The following is a 22,197-nucleotide window of genomic DNA, read 5'->3' as shown; positions in this document are numbered from 1 at the left end:
CGTGCTCGAGATCGGATTTTGGTAGTATGTTGTACCGCCAACTGTGGCGGCCGAAACCGGTACACTTGTGTTCACATTTACGGATGTGCTTTGAGACAAATTTGGGGGACAATTTACGGTAGCGGTAGACGGGTTTACACTGGCCAACTTCCATGAGGCTAAGTTTGGGACATAATGACTGAAGGGTACTGATGCTTGAGGACGGTTTCGGGATATGATATCCCCACTAGGTATATTGGACGACAAGTTCTGCGTTAAGTTATGTACGGATTGCGCAGCATTTTGACTTGGATAAGAAGTGTAAATCGGTGTTGTTAAATTCAGAACGGGTGCTGTGTTCAACAAATCAGCAGTCGAGGGCACACTTACTGTGCTACTATCGACGACGTTGTTCGCTGGTGGCACGAAAAAGTTTTTTGAATAAGCCAGTAAACTACAATAGTATGCGGCTTCTTGCTCTGCGTATGTGTTCCAAACATGCGTTGATGTGTTAATCAAGGGATCTGTCAAATGGTTTGTGTTTGTGTTCAGGTTGATTGGATATTCAACATTAGGCAATCGGCCGCTTTCAGGCGCTCGATCAACAAGTTCGCCAGCAAGTGAACTCTCTCTCGGTTCGTTCGATCGGGGGAACGGGAATGAAGCTTTTCCGTTTTCTATGCCAGTTTCGTTAACTTCAAAGGAAGATTGCTGAATGAGAGGCGGTAATTGACTATCACGGTCTGCAGTCTGGGCTGGATCTGATGACGGTTCCTTGTTGTGACCTGATTTCGTTCGGTGCTCCTGATTTTGACCGGTACTCGTTTGAACTGTCTTATCTGGAGCAGTGAGCGTGTTTTCATTGTTGGCAGACTCAAGCCATTCATTTACAAGGTCGTCATTCTTCATTGAATGGTAGCTACCACGTCTTGATTCTTTGTCTGCCTTACTCTTGCTAAACAGCGATTCAGTATCCATGAGATCAATTTCTTACATTTTTGCCTCAATGAGTCGTTGACGGTTTTCTTCCTGCATTTTCTCAAGATCATTTTGGCGTTTCTTAGCGAAGAGTTCCATGTCATGTTTTTTTTCGGCCAATTCTCGCTCCCTTAGAGCCATCTCAATATCATATTCTCTTTCGGCAATTCGCGCTGCGGATTTGTTCTCCTCTTCTATTTCCTCGCGTCTGAGTTTAGCCAAAAGTAGTTCTTTTCTACGCAGTGTGGAAGCATTTGATGCTGTTCTGCATGTGGAAGTCTTTTTGGAATGGTGAGACAACTTGCTAGAACTATCAGTATCTAGGACTGAGTCTATGTATTTTCGAGCGGTTTTCAAGTAATCATCATGCCTTTTGTTAACAGTTTCTAGCCATTCCTCAACTTCTGCTTTATTTTTCTCTGCCTGCTCAGTTTTCGCGGCGAGTGCTAGTAATTGATCATTTTTAGAGATGGCACTCATTAAGAGATCTTTGCACCTAGTTACTAGCCTCTCTACTTTTACGCGTCTGGCGCGTTCCTGAATTGCGTCATCGATACTCTCATAGGCTGTGCAAAGCTCTTTCTCAATTTTTGTTCTTGCGTCATGCAACTTAAGAACTCGCTCTCCAATAGATTTTGACATGCTGATTTATTACGGGTTTACTTTTGAAAGGATTTGGGGATAATGGTCTCAACGCTTGAACGTACACAATTGAAACAAAAATACAAAAAGGGTTAACACTAAAGAAGTCAGGCCAAGTCGTGGAGCACGAACGAAGCACGGGGTGTAAAGGCCGACAAGTAGTACGGTATCGAAAAATGGAGCTGGAAACGCACGGCGGTCGAGACGTAACCGAGCGCAGCGGACGGCTGAGTCTCAATACACTCTTGAGTCTCGTAACCCCTGTAGTTAGAACCGAGGACACAATAACTCAAAAGCTTTTAAGACCCAGAAAACGGGGGACGGCGAGTGAAACATGCAACGTGCGAAACGAGGTGAAGAAGCCGAACGATTTAAGTGCGACCGGCGTAAACGGAAACGCAAAGGCGGGAAAAGGAACGAAAGCAAGCTCTGGATGAGCGGACGCGAAAAGCGAGCGGTTAAACGCACGGACGACGCGCAACGAAGACGAGACACGGCGAAACGACTAGGTATCACAACTAACTAGCTTAATAACCCCTGTAAGCTAAACTGAGGTCACAAAACCAGAAAGAAGTAAAGCTAGTTAGAAATCGACGCGGCTGCGGCTTCAGCGGCGAGTTTTTTATTCCTTTTGGCTCTACGGCGTCGCTTACTGAGCTTACTATGGCGAGTTTTCTTAAGCAAGCAACGAAGTGAATTCTGATGTGTTATTACTAATGTAAGTGACTTTAATTCAAGATGATGTTTCTGATGCAATTGATAGTACTCTTTAATCAAGTTCTGATCCTTTTGCTTGCGCTTCGATACTAAATCAGTGACCACATGAAGAGTCACTATGCTTGTTTGCTTAAGAAAACCAAAGATGTTTGGTGCGCCGTTACGCGGACAATAAACAATTGCTTTCAGACGGTCTTGATAATGTTCTAATACGGTAGCAAGTTCCGGCAACGCAAGTTCGCGGTAGTTATTCGTTCTATGCGATGTTAACGAATTATTTATGGCGTCGTGCCAGATGATTATATAACTTTTGTACTGGAAAACGTTATCCAACTGATAATGTACCGTTTTTCTATAGTTAACAGCGAAAGGATTCAAGCTTAAACCGGGAAGTGAAAATACAGTGCTTGTATACCAATTTTGACTGTTTTTTGGTAGACTATTTATGGCGTGGAACAACGAACTAGCACCCAAAATGAATACCATAGGTTCACATCAACGTGTATTTACTGTTTGGGGACAAAAAACTACGAACTTTTCCTGTTTTTTGATGTTTTTTGAGATTTTTTCTCAAAAATTGGTAAAATCGACAATTTTCAAAAATTTGGTCAAAATTCAAATTTTTTGTTGAATACCTGTATTATAGTGTTACCCCAACTATACTGAACAATAATTTACCAGTTTCTCAAAAATTTGACCAAATTTTTGATTTTTCAAATTTTCGACCTAAAAATTGCAAAAAAATTCGATAAATTTATCGAATTTTTTTGGAAGCTGGTTTTTCAAGTTCCCAACCCTCAGACACGTTTGGCTAATATCAAATTAATGCCCAAATATGAAGTTCAAGTTTTTCGACTAACACCAGTTTTTTGTCAGTTGTCGGGTTTTTTCGTCTATTTTGACGCTATATCATCAATTTCTGTCGTATCCAGTTTTTTCATTTAAAATGTTTCGATCTTACAGTTTTTCTGACGTTTCGCCCTTGAAATCTTCAGTACATTCACTTCTGGGTTTCCAGAAGCCTCGCTCAATGTGCTTCGGTCATCAGTTTCACTCCTAGCGTTGGTGACCAAAACCACACTTCTCTCTCTTTGTGGAGTCCGGAAATCGGCTGTGAAATGATTCTGGTTCTTTATCACTGTCGGTGGACCAAATGTTGTGCCTCGTTCTCGTATCGAGTAATAAGTTTGAATATTTCTTGAAAGAAAAAGTATATAAAATTCAAGACTCAATTTGTAAGGCTTTACTATGTATCGGGACATAGACAAACTCACGAAGAAATTTTCATGATCTATTTACGTATAGAAACATGTGTAACAAGCGTATCTCGAACGTACAAGACGATAACATTACATATAACACACAAAAAACCATAAGCTCTCTATACGAGAGAAAAACCGCATGTTTTTTACTGCATTAGACAACCAGAAGGTCGTCCGCCAAACGTATCTTTGATCTCTAGTTGAAGGTCGAAAAGAGGTCAAAAACCTATTAAGTTTAACCTAAAAACCATACACAAAATTTTATGGGGGCAAAAAGTTCTGACTTTGACGGGATTCGAACCAGCGACCTCTGGGGCGCGGGCCAGAGTTCTTAACCGCTCGGCGGAATGGGCTATAGAACAATCTGTGCGAACGCACATGTTATTTCCTCTCGCTTGAACGCATTTGCATTGGCAACAGTACTATTGTGTAGGTTATGCAATTGTTTGACTAAACAAATTGCCAGGCGGTTGTTATCACCTTCCCGAGGTTAATCAACAACGGAGCTTTGCCTCAAAAATTGGTATCTTCCCGAAGTCCATTACAATCGTGTCGTAATATTCTTTCCACAACTCACCTCTCGCAATCTTGCTATTGCTGTGTCAAGAGTGGCGAGACAACACTTGCTAAAACTGGCCTAAATGATTGCACAGGTGCCTAATTGATACAACTGGGATCTTTTCCGTTTGTGATTTTATTTACACCCCCCCCCCCAGACGCATGTGCCATATTTTTATATTACGATTTAGTGTGCAGTGACACGTGCTCTGTAACTGGGGGCGCATAACGTACAGGGGGGGGGGGGGGCACAAACGGAAAAGATCCTACAACTGTTGTAATTGCAATCAGAGTTGTCTGACAACGTTGTAAAACATCTTTGCTATCTGTCTGATAGGGATAAAAACCCAATAGGAAGCAAGATTCACGGAATTCAATTCATACTACTATGCCGCTCTCTCAGTTTAGACTTTTTATATTTCAAAAGAAAATCTTTCAAAAGAAAATCTTCTTTCCAAACTTTAAATTTTTGGGTTGGCTCTATTTCAGCCCCAATTGGTTCCTCGTGACTTCAAAGCATTTTTTGTTTCTCCGATTATTAGATCCCCTAAAGTTATCCCCCCCAAAAAAATAAAGACAGGCAACACAGCTAAAAAATGGTTTTCATCATATATTATGAGTATTTCATGGGAGTTTAGATTGCAATGGGCAATTTGGCGTGCGGGAGATCAAATGAAACGGGAGAGGTGTTTGGGGGAGAAGTTAAGTGAGCAGTTGTGGTGGCGGTTGGTGGGGAGGAGGTCTCTAAATAACTTTTTCACCTGGACTGTAAGAAGAGGTTAAAAACTACTGAGAAGTAGAAATACTGAGAATTTAAAAATAACATTTTCACCTGGGCTGTCAACGGAAAACTTGTTCTTTGTTAATGCCCAAATTCTAAAAGCAGAAGTCAGAGTTCTAGTCACGAGGGAGTGAAATCTTTTCAAAAAAAACTGACAACAGAACACCAGAGCTAAATAGCGTCTCAGGTACGTGAGGTCGAGGGTAAGGGTGGGAAGTTTGCGTTTTGTTTGGGCAAGGAATGGTCGGGGTGGTTTGGATAATGAATAATTAAGAATATTAGAAGAATTCAAAATGTACACTGGAAACGTACCAAAATTTAAGCATGTTTTTTCTGCCTTAATAACTTGATCAAACTCGAAACTCCAAATATAATAGTATATATCAAAAAGAACCTTGAAACGGACAAAGGCTCTTAAAATAATGGCGAAATGGGTCTGAAATTATAAATATTGGACAAAAACCTGAAACTAAAATTTGTCAACCTGACCCTTTCATAAACAAATTGTCTTGATCTATTGTACTCAATGGAATCTAAACTAGTCGGTATAATTGTCATTTCTCTCAGTGAAGCAAGTCTGTGTGACTTTTCCAGATTTAAACCAAAGACGTGAACAAAAAATTTGTACTTCCCTAAAACATAAGCCAACATATACATGCCGGAAACTAAATTTATAAATCAAAATCTTGAAAGGAATTTTTAACCTCCTCTCACTGACTTCAAGAAGAGTGACTTAACCTGCACTCACTTTCGGTTCGTAGACCCTTATGTAATACGAATGCTCCTCTTCGAGTCGAAACAAATTGCAGAAAACTACGTATGAAGAATCCTACAGCCTTAACTACGCCTTACTACGACTACCACGACTTCCCTATCTCAGTAAAATATTGGGGGTTCTAAAGGACACTGTTGGCTAAAAAAAATAAAATAACACATATCTTGAGTAAAACATAAATCTCGGGTAAAAGACATTTAGGTAAAAGGTCAGACTTGGGTGCTCGACTGAAAATATATAATTACTGATATATTTGTGTTCCTATTTCTACCACTCCCATTGCCGTTGTGATTGCTCAATTCGCAGATCATGTTTATTTATATGACACGTTACTAAGGACTCCGATGGTGAATATTATGATGGAGCCGGGCGTAGAACAGGGTGGGCTGTTTATGGGTATGGGGGTCGAGATCCCATCGATATCGATTGCAGTATTTGAATTATACTTACATTGGGATGCATTTGAGGTGTCGCTTGCTGCATGAGAACATTTCTTCGGGGCATCCCTCTTTTCCTGGACCTCTCAGGAGATCTGGGGAACCGTGCGCCAATGGCACCACAATTGTCATTATAACTATCACAGCAACCAAAGCTTGAAAATGATGCATTCGAGATAACCTAAAAGAAAAGGATACTATTTGCTTCTCTTACCATTTCTCAGAAGTTTTTTTTCTGGTGAAAGATCATTATAATTGGTAAAATCTTGGATCACGACCGATCATTGTTATTAATATCAGTTCACTCAATCGATCAATGGAATGACTCTCGTTACCTTCATGGAAAAAAATTCAAGTATTTCTCTGTTCCCAAATTTCTCTTGCCACTGATTTACTATCCATACTATGAGACTCCCCGTTCCAATTTTTGTGCTCCCCTTTCAGTGGGAGATATGTCAAAAATCCATCAGTATTAACTTTCCCGCCCATTGGCTGAGACAATTTTTAACGAAGATTCTCCTTCAAAAGCGTGAGACACGAACTCAAATGTTAGATCGCGTTTCATATGTGCCCATAATCTCGCTTCTCTTGAAATCTGCATGATTGCAGACCTGTGGATTGCTGTAACAGAGAGTAACCTTTCTAAATGCTACAGATAATTCCGCAGGCTGCAAACGTATTACAACAGCCAGAATAGCGATATGTTTGAGGGTCTTAGGAACTGAAACGACTCAAAGGCGAAAAGATTGAATTGAATTCCAACATTTCTGGGCGTAGTATTTGTACTTTATGTTCTCAGCAGCTGACAGGGCAAAACCACTCTTCTCCATCGTATTTGACATCCATAGCTGCTGGCCGAACCGCATTCCATACAGGTAACATGTCGCCCGGTCTGGTGTTGTTTTAGGATAACAAAGTCGTCTGCTCAAGAATGGTATACAAATGGGCTCTCAGGAAAGCTGGTATAATATTGTCTCGAATAGATTTATGGCGATTGATCATATCAAAGTGACCATTGGTATGATCTCCCATTACTTCTAGCATCACAGATTTACGGAATGGACATATTCTATCGTTTTCCTACATTTTAACACCCATTTAATATTTAAGAGCAACTCTGAACTCATTCGGAGCTGGAGCGGAGGCAGCATTTAAGCAGGCTCCTCATTGTGGCAGAGAGAGAGAGAGAGAAAAAGATAGTTACTAATTATATGTTGTATTATAGCACGTTACTATGTAAGAAAATAGCACGCGCGCCTGGGGGTCATAAAAAATTTATGCTCACTAAGCTCACTAAAACACATACTTATTTCCGTTCCTCCTAAGCTTCAGTTCTCAAACGCGTGATGCTGACTGTTTAGTCTATTCCTATCTCGGATCTTTTCCGTTTGTGCCCCTCTCCCCCCCCCCCCCCCCTCAGTTTTCCGTGTGGGGGTTGGTCGGGAGCAGGTCTTAAATTAGTTTTGTCACCTGGACTGTAAGTAGAGGTTAGAACCCACTGAGAATTAGAAATACTGATAATTTCAAAATAACATTTTCAACTGGGCTGTCAACGGAGAAATCATTCTCTGTCAATGCCCAAATTCCCAAGCAGAAATCTGAGTTCTAGTCACGAGGGACTGAAATCTTTTCAAAAAAAATATAACTGAAAACAGAACACCAGAGCTAAATAGTGTCTCAGGTACGTGAGGTCGAGGGTAAGGGTGGGACGTTTGCGTTTTGTTTGGGCAGGGAATGATCGGGGTGGTTTCGATAATGAATAATTCAGAATATCAGAAGAATTCAAAATGTACACTGGAAACGTACCAAAATTTAAGCATGTTTTTACTGCCTTAATAACTTGATCAAACTCGAAACTCCAAATATAATAGTATATATCAAAAAGAACCTTGAAATGGACAAAGGCTCTTAAAATAATGGCGAAACTTGGGTCTGAACTTAAAAATATTGGGCAAAAACCTGAATCTAAAATTTGTCAACCTGAATTTTTCACGAAAAAATAGTCTTGACCTATTGTATAATGGAATCTAAACTAGTCGGTGTGATTGTCATTTCTCTCAGTGAAACAAGTCAGTGTGACTTTTTTAGCTTTATACCAAAGGCGTGAACAAAAAATTTTAAATACAAAAAAAAATTTTATACCAAAGGCGTGAATAATAAATTTATAAATCAAAATCTTGAACGCAATTTTTAACCTCCTCTCAGTGACTTCAAGAAGAGTCACTTAACCTGCACTCCCTTTCGGTTTGGAGACCCTTATGTAAAACGAATGCTCCTCTTCGAGTCCGAAAAAATTAGACGGAAAACTACGGATGAACAATCCTACAGCCTTAACTACGACTACAAGGACTTCCCTATCTCGTTAAGATATTGGGGGTTCTAAACTACACTGTTGGCTAAAAAAATAAAATAACACATATCTTGATTGAAACATAAATCTCGGGTAAAAGACATTTAGGTAAAAGGTCAGACTTGGGTGCTCGACTGAAAGTATATAATTACTGATATAATTGTGTTCCTATTTCTACCACCCGCATTGCCGTTATGATTGCTCAATTCGCAGATCATGTTTATTTATATGACACGTTACTAAGGACTCCGATGGTGAATATTATGATGGAGCCGGGCGTAGAACAGGGTGGGCTGTTTATGGGTATGGGGGTCGAGATCCCATCGATATCGATTGCAATATTTGAATTATACTTACATTGGGATGCATTTGAGGTGTCGGTTGCTGCATGAGAACATTTCTTCGGGGCATCCCTTTCTTCCTGGACCTCTCAGGAGATCTGGGGAACCGTACGCCAATGACACCACAATTGTAATCATAACTATTACAGCAACCAAAGCTTGAAAATGATGCATTCGAGATAACCTAAAAGAAAAGGATACTATTTGCTTCTCTTACCATTTCTCGGAAGTTTTTTTTTCTGGTGAAAGATCATTATGATTGGTAAAATTTTGGATCACGACCGATCATTGTTATTAATATCAGTTCACTCAATCGATCAATGGAATGACTCTCGTTACCTTCATGGAAAAAAAATCAAGTATTTCTCTGTTCCCAAATTTCTCTTGCCACTGATTTAATAACCATACTATGAGACTCCCCGTTCCAATTTTTGTGCTCCCCTTTCAGTGGGTGATATGTCAAAAATCCATCAGTATTGACTTTTCCCGCCCATTGTCTGAGACAATTTTTAACGAAGACTCTCCTTCAAAAGCGTGAGACGCGAACTCAAATGTTAGATCGCGTTTCATATGTGCCCATAATCTCGCATCCCTTGAAATCTGCATGATTGCAGACTTGTGGATTGCTGTAACAGAGAGTAACCTTTCTAAATGCTACAGATAATTCCGCAGGCTGCAAACGTATTACAACAGCCGGAATAGCGATATGTTTGAGGGTCTTAGGAACTGATTATGGAAATCGCCAAACGACTCAAAGGCGAAAAGATTGAATTGAATTCCAACATTTCTGGACGTAGTATTTGTACTTTATGTTCTCAGCAGCTGACAGGGCAAAACCACTCTTCTCCACCGTATTTGACATCCAAAGCTGCTGGCCGACCCGCATTCCATACAGGTAACAAAGTCGTCTGCTCAAGAATAGTATACAAATGGGCTCTCAGGAAAGCTGGTATAATATTGTCTCGAATAGATTTATGGCGATTGATCATTTCAAAGTGACCATTGGTATGATCTCCCATTACTTCTAGCATCACAGATTTACGGAATGGACATATTCTCTCGTTTTCCTACATTTTAACACCCATTTAATATTCAAGAGCAACACTGAACTCATTCAGAGCTGGAGCGGAGGCATCAGATAAGCAGGCTCCTGATTGTGGCAGAGAGAGAGAGAGAGAGAGAGAGAGAGAGAGAGAGAGAGAGAAAGATTACAATCGAGCTTTTTCTCTAGCGGAGTTCTGTTTTCAAGTTATCAACTTCGTTAGCAAGTTGCCATAAGCTAAATTATAAAATTCAATCTGAATCATTCTGAAAAATAAAGAAATCTTGATGCTCGCTCAGTTCTCAACTAAAATTAAGAAACTGCCTCGTTGGATGTCTCTTTAGCGGAACAAAAAGATTTAAAGGATCAAAATGAAAACTTATATTTTTAACAAAAAATTTATACCCTGTTAGTTCGAGTTGTATCAAAGATTATCGGCTGGAAATAATTAAACGTGTTGTGATTTTAATTTTGTTAAATTTCAAATAGCTACCAACTAAAAGTAAGAAATTTTTTTAAAGTATTTCCATGAGATGTTTCCTCTAACGAAATCAACCATTTTTGAAACGATCGGATTCAAATAAAAAAATGGCTTGGCTTTCAGAGAAAATTACAAACAGAACGGCTCAACCATTTTGTGATGAGAATTAGATTTTTCTGGGAATTAAAAATACGAGTTGACAGTGTCGATTTTTAAATTTCTTCGCTTTTTTTCAGATGCATATATTTTGGTATGGAGCCTGTCGTTCCAACCTGCCTACATTTAGCAATATCTTGGGCTATGCGAACTCAACTCCACAAGTTATAGTGATATTGGCGAAAAGACAATTTAGGTTGCTATTCAGATTGGAAAACGCTAAGCAAGAGTAATAGTTAAATTGGACAACTGATTACGAGAAGCATAATTAAGAGAATTAAAGTTTTGAAGAAATATGAATGAAGTATTCCACTAGGCGGTAATTAAATAAAATAGGATGATGAAATCAATATGAGCTCTGTATCACGGGACACCAAACCTGGCCAGTTATGACACGAGTAATTAATTGGGAGTTTTTTGACGTCAAATTTTGTTTGTTTTTTTTCCCGAGCATAGTGCATTCGACAATGGTTGTTAACTATTTTAGTGGCTTAAATTTAAGTTTCCCTAATAAAGATTCTTGGCAAGAATTGATTATTATTAAACATCAAGTCTCTGCAAGATACACCATTTATGTCGTCTCAGGTTTAGATCAAGGGTTAGTTAAAAGCCATAATGTTCAGGGTAACAGAAGAGTAAATGCCATAATGTTATTTAATATTCATAGTGAACATCCTATAAAATGCCATGACCAGTGTTCTGTGCATTCTGGAAAATATAATCGGAATTCATGGTTCACTTCTGAAGTGTAATGACAACGTAAGTCCCGACTTCTGAAAAAAAATTATAATTCTAGGGGGGGGGGGGGGGGGAGCTTTAATCAAGACTAAAGAATCAGCCGTTAAGACTTAATTAAGACTCAGGTATACAATACGGTGTCAGGACAACTTACCCAATGCCATTATACCCGATGCCATTATACTCAATGCCACTATACCCAATGTACTTCGATATTTTCGTTCAATAATCTGACAACAAATTAGCCATTGCCCGTATGTTTTAAGATACTTAAGGGCCATGACTCAGCGGCCCGTGGGAGTTGATATGAAATTATCACAACCGAACATGGGATTAAATTATCCGCTTGTTAAATCATACGTGTAAGAGCTATTTTCTGCTAATTAGTACTCGGAGGATGAAACGAAAATATCAATGTGAATTGGGTATAATGGCATTGGGTATTTTGGCATTGGGTATTTTGGCATTGGGTATAATGGCATTGGGTAAATTGTCATGTAACCATAAAATGCACATCCCGGTGCCTTTGGTGAACAAATATGTCCTGATAACATATTGTTTCAATTGAAACACAACGTGATCAGAACAGACTTTTTTGCCCAAGGATTTTTTTGTACGCCTAAGTTAAGAATCATATTTTTCAATAATGAATCAGAGCAAATTGCAGTCTGTATTTCTTCGCTTTTATTTCATGATCTTGTCAGATTAGATTTTTCTTTTTTTTTCAAAATTAACAAACTTTACCCCAACTCTATCTTAATTTTATCATAATCATAGACTTCTTCTAGTGTTAACAGACCATAGAACAGTTTATTTTTTATTTTTAGTCTGAATGCAGCTCACCTTTGTAGAACGGTCGCCATAACAAATGACATCAGCATTTTTGTTTTTGAGTTCTATCGTTTTTCCTTTAAATAAATGAATTTGATAATATTTTAAACTTGGTTTTCTGAATAGAGGAGAAGTTCATGCTAGTAGAATTTTCAATTCACGCAAATTATGCACTCAGTAATAAAAAATCAGAAATTAACTTATGTGATATCTTTTAAGCGCTAACTTACTGTAGAATTTCGTCGAAAAAAGATTTTTTATAATTTTTTCATTTTTTGAAAGTGAGTAAATAACTTAAACAATTTTTATCCATTTTTTTGGTTATCGTTTGCTTGTACTGAACAATATTCTGTTTTTTGGACTACTTTGGATAAAAATTTACAATTCTATTTAACTATTTGAATGTTTCGCTATTTTAACTTTTTTTGACTTCTCCAACAAACTAGGCTACATCATTTCATATTCGAACAATTGTTATCAACAAACAATTCTATCTTTTTATACTCTCAGCATGAGCAAATTAATTTCATAAGAAAACAAGGAGGCTCGGTAATGTGCATTCGCACATTAAGTTCCGACCCCCTCATCTACATTTTTCACTTAATTGTCTACCAAATGAGGAAGAGATAAAAAAAATTAACATATCAACGTATCGTTCAACAAATTATTAAAAGAATAAAACAATCTACTCTAGAGGGTTTATGAGACCTCTGGCTACCATAAAATGACTACCAGAAGAGACACCTTTGGCTACCACAAAATGACTACCAGAAAAGACGGCAATAAAAATCGAATAGTCAAAAATATTAATTACGACCAAAATTCCTTCTCCGTTTTTTGAAAACCACTAATAACCAAATCAAAATTGCATCAGATAAAACTTATACTCGGAAGATTAACCGGCACTTTTTTGGAATAAAATATGGGACTTTTCCTCAATGCGATTTGGCAACAAGTTGAACAGAAATACGCAAAAGGGGCAAAGTTTATTAAAACATTGCTTTTTTTAAAAAAAGAATAAAATTCGAACTGATTAGAAACATTACGCATCAGATGAAATCAATGAGTCTTTTATACCTCAATAGAGAGAGACTGAGGCCTTTCATTATCCAGGATATGTCATACGACTACATAAAAACGACAAGTACAGGCAAAAACTAAAATTTTGCACGAAAAACTATGCACGAAAACGATGTCCCCCCAATCAATTAAATATTAAGCTGATCACTAAAAACAATAAAAATCTTCGTTTGTTTTTATTTAAGGGCAACAAAATTTGTAAATCAAATGACGCCCATTATTGTGATACTGTGAGAAGAGAACAAAAACCTACCAAAAAGGAGCAAATATGCAAAAATCACGAAAATTGGTTTTATGAAAACTGGTTGTTCCAAAAAACTGGTTGACCGTTTGAGAAAAATAAAACCGTTATGAAGAGCAAATTGTATTTTGGTTGTTTACAAAGAGTTTAGCCAGTTGGAACAGTTGTTTATGATGATTGACAGACCCCAAAATTTCTACTGTTTTCACGTGGACGCAAAAGCACACAGTCATTTTGATAATCAAGTGGGTGAAAAGGAAGTTGACTTTTATCAGACAAGGAGGCTCGGTAAAATAATGTGCGTTCGCATATTAAGTTCCGACCCCCCTCATCTACATTTTTCACTTAATTGTCTACCAAATGAGGAAGAGATAAAAAAATTAACATATCAACGTATCGTTCAACAAATTACTAAACGAAAAAACATTCTACTCTAGAGGGCCTATGAGACCTGTGACTACCATAATATGAATACCAGAAAAGGCAATAAAAATCAAATAGTTACAAATACTAATTACGACCAAAACTCCTTGTCCATTTTTTGAAAAATTATGTACGAAAAGGATGTCCCCACAATCAATTAAATATTAAGCTGATCACTAAAAACAATAAAAATCTTCGTTTGCTTTTTTTAAGGGCAACAAAATTTGTAAATCAAATGACGCCCATTATTGTGATACTGTGAAAGGAGAACAAAAAACCTACAAAAAGGGGCAAATTTGCAAATATCACGAAAATTAATTTTATGAAAACTGGTTGTTCCAATAAGAAAGATCATATGAAGAAAGTAAAACCCTTGTAAAGAGCAAATTGTAGTTTTAAAGATACATGAAGTGCATTGTACATAGAGATAATTAGCTACAATTTAACAGACATAAAATTAACAGATCTCAAAAATCTATCTCTTTTTTTTATTAAAAACAAATATTTTCAAAGTTCATAGCTAACAAAATCTCTGGACTAAAAGAGTAGACAGTTTGTCTTGCAACTACTTGGAAAATTAATTGCTACTGTTATTAATGAGACTGAATCATAAGGCTTCAAAATAACATTAAAAACAAGCTGAACTAATAAGTTTCACAAACAACTTTACAAAACCACAGTTTTGAAGCCATTAAATTTATAAGATATTAACCGCCAGAATGTAACATATTCATATGCATCTCCTTTGACCATCATAACGTCCCTTTGCAAAACGACTATCACAAAATGACAACAAAAGAACCACAAAAACTGAAAAGTATCTAAACTTCACGAAATTCTTCTGAAAAAAATTGTCTAAGCCCTTAGGACATCATTTAAAACGTTTAAGCAACAGAAAAATTATTGTTTGATTCAACAAACCATTAAAAAACTTTAAAAAATGAGGCTAATTTACGAAAACGAAGCAACATTGTATAATACGAAAAAAACGCAAACCAGAACAAAAAGGGATAAGTTGCAGAATATTATTACATTTTTTAGAAATTTATTTCAAAAGTGAAAACAACCATTAGCTATTTACCGGTATCAGTTATTGGGTTCATTTGTTTATCTATAGTAGGCCACTGAGACCCCTAATTATACAATATTTGGCATTTGACAACAAAAATTAACGACAAATAAAGGACAAAAATAAAAAACTCTACCAATTTCTGCATGAGAACGGTGTCGCAGCCCTTCAAACCACATGTTATGAAAACAAAGAATATGTTCAGTTTCAATTGTTGTAAAGTTCTTTTCAGTTAGATTGTTAAATAATTTTACTATTAACAAATGAAACAAAAACAACAGCAAAAATGGGAAATTATGCACAAAAATCAGAAAATTTTGTATGAAAAATCGTAGTACCAAAAGCAAGAAAAGCTTCCGTTAAAACAATCGGTCGCAAAATTAGTTTGTCTTCAATACGGAGGAGAGAGCGACCTGCACTTACTGAGAATAAACAAAATGTTGACTAAAAAATTATAAAAAAAAGTTGACAAGTTCAAAAAATCACAGAATTTTCCCTAAAACAAATGCATTCAATAACATAAGAGACATTGGGTAACAACCGAATGAATAGAAATAGTTCACTAGCACCTCTTGAGGACGAAATTTAGATCTTTGAGAGGTTAAACTTAAAAATCAGACTGCCAAATTAATAACAATTGAAGGCAAAAGACAAGAATTCAGGTAAATTTTACTAAAACTCTTCCTCAAAGCCATAAAAACCCTTTGATTCTCTGAAAACAAACTGTACCTACATTTGGCCTCAAGTTTACGTAAATTGGAGCTGTCAATAACGGAGCCGTGAATGAAAAATATTGTCAGTAACTAACATTAAAAAAACAAAAGCAAAATATTCTGAAAAAAGGCAGCATCAAAATTAAAACCAAAAAGTCTCTGATTCTAAGAATCCATGATACTGTCGAACCTCTCCCTGATTTTGAGGCGCGCTCAGCAACCCGACCAAGTGTTCCAAGTGTTTGCGAGTTAGACCAATTGTTGCGCGGAATTCATAAAATTATTTAAAAAAAGAACGATGCATTTTGTATAGTTATCGAGTCAAAACTGCAAAAAAAGGCAAAGTTTTAATTCCAGAAGACTTTAATACGTCGCCTAATTGCAACCAGCGCCCTTTTTGAGATTAGGGAGCCTGTTTTTAGGTTTCTAGGTCACTAAGTCTGGCAAACTTTATCAAAGTGGACCAAAAAAGCATAATTTGTGCCATTTTTGATGAAAAAAGTTTGAATTTTGAAATTTTTATCAAAAATTTTAGCCAAAAAAACTTCAAACAAACAATTCAGCAACCGTATTCTTCCGTATTCTACGCTGGGCGGGTTTTTCACTGATACCACTCACAATTCTGTACGATGATTATATCGATCGGCCAAAATTGACTGAACAAAAAAAAACCAGTTGAGTATATAGTTCCTCCTCCCCACTAATGTGGGGGTCGGAATAACAAAGTTTGAAATTGAAAGGCTACAATATTTGCCAACAATTTGCCTTTTTTGACAATATTCAGTTTGTCTATTTCGAACTACTTTTTGTTGTTTTTAAACCAATTGTTTCTTTTCGTTGTTGTGAAAATAGACCCTATTTGAGATTCGATCATATACAAGAGTACATTTGTCAATGTTTACGCGGAAAGTTGGTAATAATTTTTAAAGATTTCAACTTTTCGAAAGAATTAATTTTTTAATTAAGAGAATATGACTAAAAACATTATGCAAAAAAAGCAATATTGTACAGAGAACGACAAAAGTTGTGTTTTGAATGATATTTAGATCCTCTATATTTTGAGTTTGTAGCAGTTTAGAAACAAAAAATTTTTGCAGATTTTTATGTCAATTTATCAATTCTCTGCACATATCATTCCAATTATTCCTACTGACGTTTTGAACAAAATTGATCCGCTTGTGAAAACAACAGACACAAGCCACAGTTTGGGAAAACCACGTGTACCGGAAGTCGTCTAATTCTTTTTTTTTGTAAATCATCATGTACCTTTTTAGAGATTCAGACAAAACCATCTTCAGATATTCTCGGTTCTTGACTTGAAATTGTAGCAAAATCATAGAACAAAAACATGTTTTCGACTTATTCACAAGAGATTTCGAGAGATTACAATGAACTGCTAGGTTGCACTAGTGGGTAAATATTATATTATATTTTACAAATCAAATTGAATCAGAAGTCATCAATCTATCAAAACAAATAAGGAAATCAAGCTTGTGCTTGAACAAAAAATGATCAGTGATGAAACGCTTAAATTAACATCCGACAAAGTATTTTGGCACTTTGTATGATTTCTATTTTTTTTAAAAAGAAATTGTTAGCCGTACCTGCCAAAAGCAAAACTAGAGCTGGGCTTAAATATGAATTTCAGCCAAATGCTTTCTATTACATGTCGTTTCTTTCGAAAGTAAACTGACACATTCATGAAGCCTTTTGAAACAAAAATTCTGTTCGAAAAACAGTATTGCTACTTTGCCATGTTCCAGAGGAGAGATTTAACTCAGTGCATGTAAATACAAATGTGGGAACATTCTGTGCAACCCATAGAATCCGCGAGCCTTCTCGTTTTGCTATACTTAATTGCTGATATGCTTTTACTGGTACCTCAATTACTTAATTAAGAAGTGCTGATGAAGATTTTGAACATAGCTGAACGGATTCGTTACACACGAATTTGTTCGTCTTATGTTATAAGCATCCAAATTATTGAAGAAACAAAAGCTGTTTTTATGATCATTTTTTCAATTACGGACAAAAGTGTATAATGAACCGCTTTTCAGTGCTGCTCCACTTCCTATTTGTAAGTCAATTAGTACTTTTTGTCGTTAATTGTACCAAATTAGCTTTGGAGAAATATCAAAATAAATACTACACATTGATACAAATCAAAAACTCGACATTAAAGAAAATTTTTACCTAAAGAGACCACTATGAACAATTTAAATGAAAAGCCAATTCAGCGAAAAAACGCAAAAAAGTGCATTTTTATCACAAAACTTTCAAAAACATTTCGTAGGCCTACAGAGTTACCATTGTTCTCACAAATACGTTAATACATGTATGAATCTCCCGGCTCAAGGTGTTGTTTCAGCGCTGAAAAATCACAAAAAAAGTAAGAATTGCTGTGAATGCGGTGAAATGATATAAGAACTGCAATTTTTAGCGTTGAAGCGCTGAATGCTGTGAAGAAAAAAGACCGCTAAGAATCGCATTTCTTACAGAAATTCACTCCTAGATTTACCAAACACCTTCACCACAGAAGATATTCAAAAATATATAAAAATTGCGTTGAATGCGTAGAGAAAAATAATCCACTGCTAAGAATCGCAAATCCTACAAAAATTGACCGCTAAATCTTCCAAATGTCTTCTTCACAGCAGAAAATGTTGTAAAAAAGATGTAAGAATAGCGGTGAATGCGTTGGGAGCAATGAGAAGAGAAGACCACTAAAAACCACAAGCCCTAAAAAGTTTCACTGCCAAGTTAACACAATTTTATATGGACTCAAATTTTTAATCAAACTAAGATATGAGGTGAATGCGTTGCTAGTTTTAAAAGAATTCACTGCTTTAACAGCAAAATTCACTGATTTGTGCACATAGCTGCAGCAGTGAAAGAAAAGATCGTTTTTTTAATAATGATTTTCTGTCTATAATTTTTTACTACTCTGAACTTTTCTAAAAACTACAATTTTCCTAAAAACTTTTTTTGTGGAAACCACTAGACAGATGGAAGACTTTTGACTTTTAATTTTCCAAGTAAAACGACGTATTTTGTTCACAAAAACACAATTTGTTACAGCTTCTGCGTCAATTGAGATGAAAACTCAAATAAAATTTAACTTATAATCGGAGATCGTCTACACAGGCGAAGTTAAAACATGACGAATTTTGAAGCAGCTTTTGTAGAAGAATATAGATTTTTATCTGCTTTTAGTTTAAATACACGAATAAAATATTCTGCAGAAATAGTGGATTTTAGTCGCACCATGGAGTTATTCAAATAAAATAAACCTCTTAGTGAGAGGCCCCCTGGGTATAGAAAGTCTAAAACAAGAATTTTTGTGTAAAGTTTTTCTAGAAAAAAATATTTTCATTGGTGAAAGCGGTGAGAATAATGCCCCCTAAAAACAGCGATGAATTTTTTTCTCTACACTGTTCCCTGTTGGTAATGCTCTCGCCGTTTAAGCGGTGAAAAAATAAACTTCAACCAAAACTTCAACGCATTTGTTTCCATAAAGTTTATTGAATTTGATTTAAACGTTTATTGAATCTAATACGGCATAGAACTAAGCGACAGAGGGCGCAGTGGAATAAAAAGTTGTTTACATGCAGGAGGTGATAGATTCGAACCCTGATACGGTTGTTTATTTTTTGTAAGAATTTCGTTGAATGCTGTGAAAATTAATATTTCATCAAAACCTCAAATCTTGCACAAAAGTTGCACAAAAATGAATCACTGCATTGATCGCTGAACGATGCGGGAGCTTTGCGGTGAAAATATTTTTCTCACTGCTTTTGACCGCAATTCTATTTTTTGGCAAAACCTCGGCACGGGATTATCACCACCTTTACATTTATACGACAAGCACAGCAGAAAAATCGAAGCCTGCCAACAATTTTGTAAAATTCATTCATGTTTATTGCGGGTTGTTTATTATAAATCCACGAGAAACGAGAACCAAATAATGTGTTCCAAGGTTCCATGTAGACCACCAACAAAAATGAATTCTTAAAATTTTTCAAAACAATTTGTAGTTTTTTACTTTTTGTTTAAAATCTGTGATAAAAGTGTCTTCAAACCCAAATTATTTTTACTGAATATTCTAAAATAAAACACTTGAGAGAAGCAGAAAGTATTGGAAAAATGACATAAAGATCAAAGGGGAAAAACTGCCGAAAATTGACAATCTTACTTGAAAAAAGTTCTGAAATTAATTTCATTTCTTGTCTTTCTATGCTAAATCTAACAAGTAGCCCATATTTAAGCTTTGAAAAAAATTGTAGGCTCCTAAAAAACTCTACAGATTTGCATATGTGGGTGAAAAAGCTAAATTACTTTTAGAAACTTATTTAAATTACACCAAAGCTCTGGTCTTAATATCTTGCTCCGAAGAAAATCCACAAAACAATAAAAAAAATGCATGTTGGCATAGAAAGCAGGCGGGATAATTGAAGTCCCATTTAACAAAAAAACACACAATTTAGTAAAAATATGAAAAAGAACAGTACTTTGGGTCAGCAAACTTGAAAAAATCTTTTTTGTTTACTTGAATTCAGGCCACACCAGGTGAGCACAATTGACACTCAGGAAATAACTAAGTTCAAGTTAGATCCACCAATGAATTTTATTGCTCCGGAGCTTTACCCGTTTATTACATTGTATTGAAAACCCGAAAATCGAAGAGAATGTTTGAACCATCTTATAGAAAGCAAAACAGCAGCACGGATGCTCAGTGACTAAAAAATCTTGCATTGATCAGCAAATCATTGATAATTTTGAGCCAAACAGACAAAAAGAAGGTTCGAAAACTTCGAGAAGAAAAATAGTTTTTGGTTTGATGATATTTTTGATATCCGCCTGTTGAATACAAAAGTTTGCTGTCAAAAATTCGAAAGAAATAGAACAGGAAAATCAAGTTTTAATTGACATAGTGGCAGCAACCTGAGCCAAGCAAGATCAACAAAAAGTCAAAAAGAGTGAAAATGTTAAAACGCAAAATATTAGCGGAAAGTCATTGTTGTTGACCTCATGAACGTACTTTGTGACTTAGCCTCACAATAGAAATATTTAAATGCTAACAATTACACTAGAGTTCAGCTACCAGCTCAAATGAGTTTTTTAGGCTACCCCAAATAGGCAATTCCACGACATTTTCAAAGTCTTTAAGGAAACTGCTAACGGGTTTAATTTTGCGTACTTATGTCTTCAAACCCAATGTTTGACATCTGACAGAGGCTTAGTTGATCATATTAGAGACACCCAGATGCCAGAATGACATTAAAGTATGAATTATTCAGAAACCTAGCAAAAATTACAAAAAAATGGATCTATTATCCCAAAACAAATGTTGTCCTGCTTAAGTCTACCCATTAGCACACCGGTAAGCTGTGAATAACTTTTATAGGCCCATAATTTTTGAAGTACTGTAAATTTGAGATTGTTGTCCGAAAGACTCTCAAAATTGGCACAATTCATTCTAAGTCTGTGTGTTTAATTTGACGTTACCAACACGTATACGCAGATGAACACACTTGAAGATATAATTTTGCTAATACAATACCTTGATAGAGAGAAGCATCCAATCTTGATCTACAAAACAGACATGCAATTGTTTTACCAATGTTTTTACAGTCAAATTTGCCAATGTTTTTGACTAAAACGTTTATGCTGCGAAACTTAGAGATTAAGAAAAACGTTAAACTTTGAATCAGAAGTCATCAATTTGAGTTTAGAATTCTTGATATAAATCTTTATTTGCTAAAAGAGTTATCGAAAAAGTCTAATGAAGCTCAATCAAAATCGTCAATTACGCAAAAGAATTTAATCTTAAGCGGTTCTTGTTTAGTTAAAAACGTTTTAGGAAAACTCTTCGGATAATGTTTATCATAATCCAAGTTCAATTAAGTATTTCGTAATATAAAAAAACTCAGGTTCTTTGGATCCTCTAGAAACTTAAATACTTTTCTCTGTTGTTTCGGTTTCAAACTTCAGTGAATTGATTTTAGCTTTCTTCGTAGCAGCTGGATAGAAGCAATTTTTGGTGATAAAACAAACGTTACTTAAAATTGATGTTCGATATATTGATTTGATATATGTTATGTTCTCAAATGAATATTTTTTGTCATGTACAGAACAAGCAGGTCTTCTTGTCCAGTTTCAGAGCACGTACCATTACATAAAATATTATTATGTAAAAAAAAGTGCACGTGCGTCTTGGGGTTGCAAATGATAGGCTCCCACTCACATGGGGGGCTTAAAACGGAACAGATCAACTTCATCGTGTAAAAACATGGCACCTGCGTCGGGGGGGGGGGGGTTGAAATAAATATGCACCGACTAAGCTTGGGGGGAACAAAATACCCATTGCTAAAATACTCAATGCCATATTTACCAACTGTAATGACAATTGTTGCTTTGTTTTGTTTGATTTTTTCCTTTTTATGCCCTTTCGAGCCATTATTTTTTGCAAAATGGTTTACTATGTAATGACACGTGCTCTGTAACTGGGGGGACTGCATAACGTACTGAGGGAACAAATGGAAAAGACCCGTTTTGTTTCAATCGACGCATAAAGCCCATCTTATCTTCAATTATGACTCAGTA

Source organism: Convolutriloba macropyga, chromosome 4 (genome assembly GCF_964194025.1).
Source record: "Convolutriloba macropyga chromosome 4, txConMacr16.3, whole genome shotgun sequence".
Lineage (NCBI taxonomy): Eukaryota > Metazoa > Xenacoelomorpha > Acoela > Convolutidae > Convolutriloba > Convolutriloba macropyga.
This window is presented reverse-complemented; position numbering follows the sequence as displayed.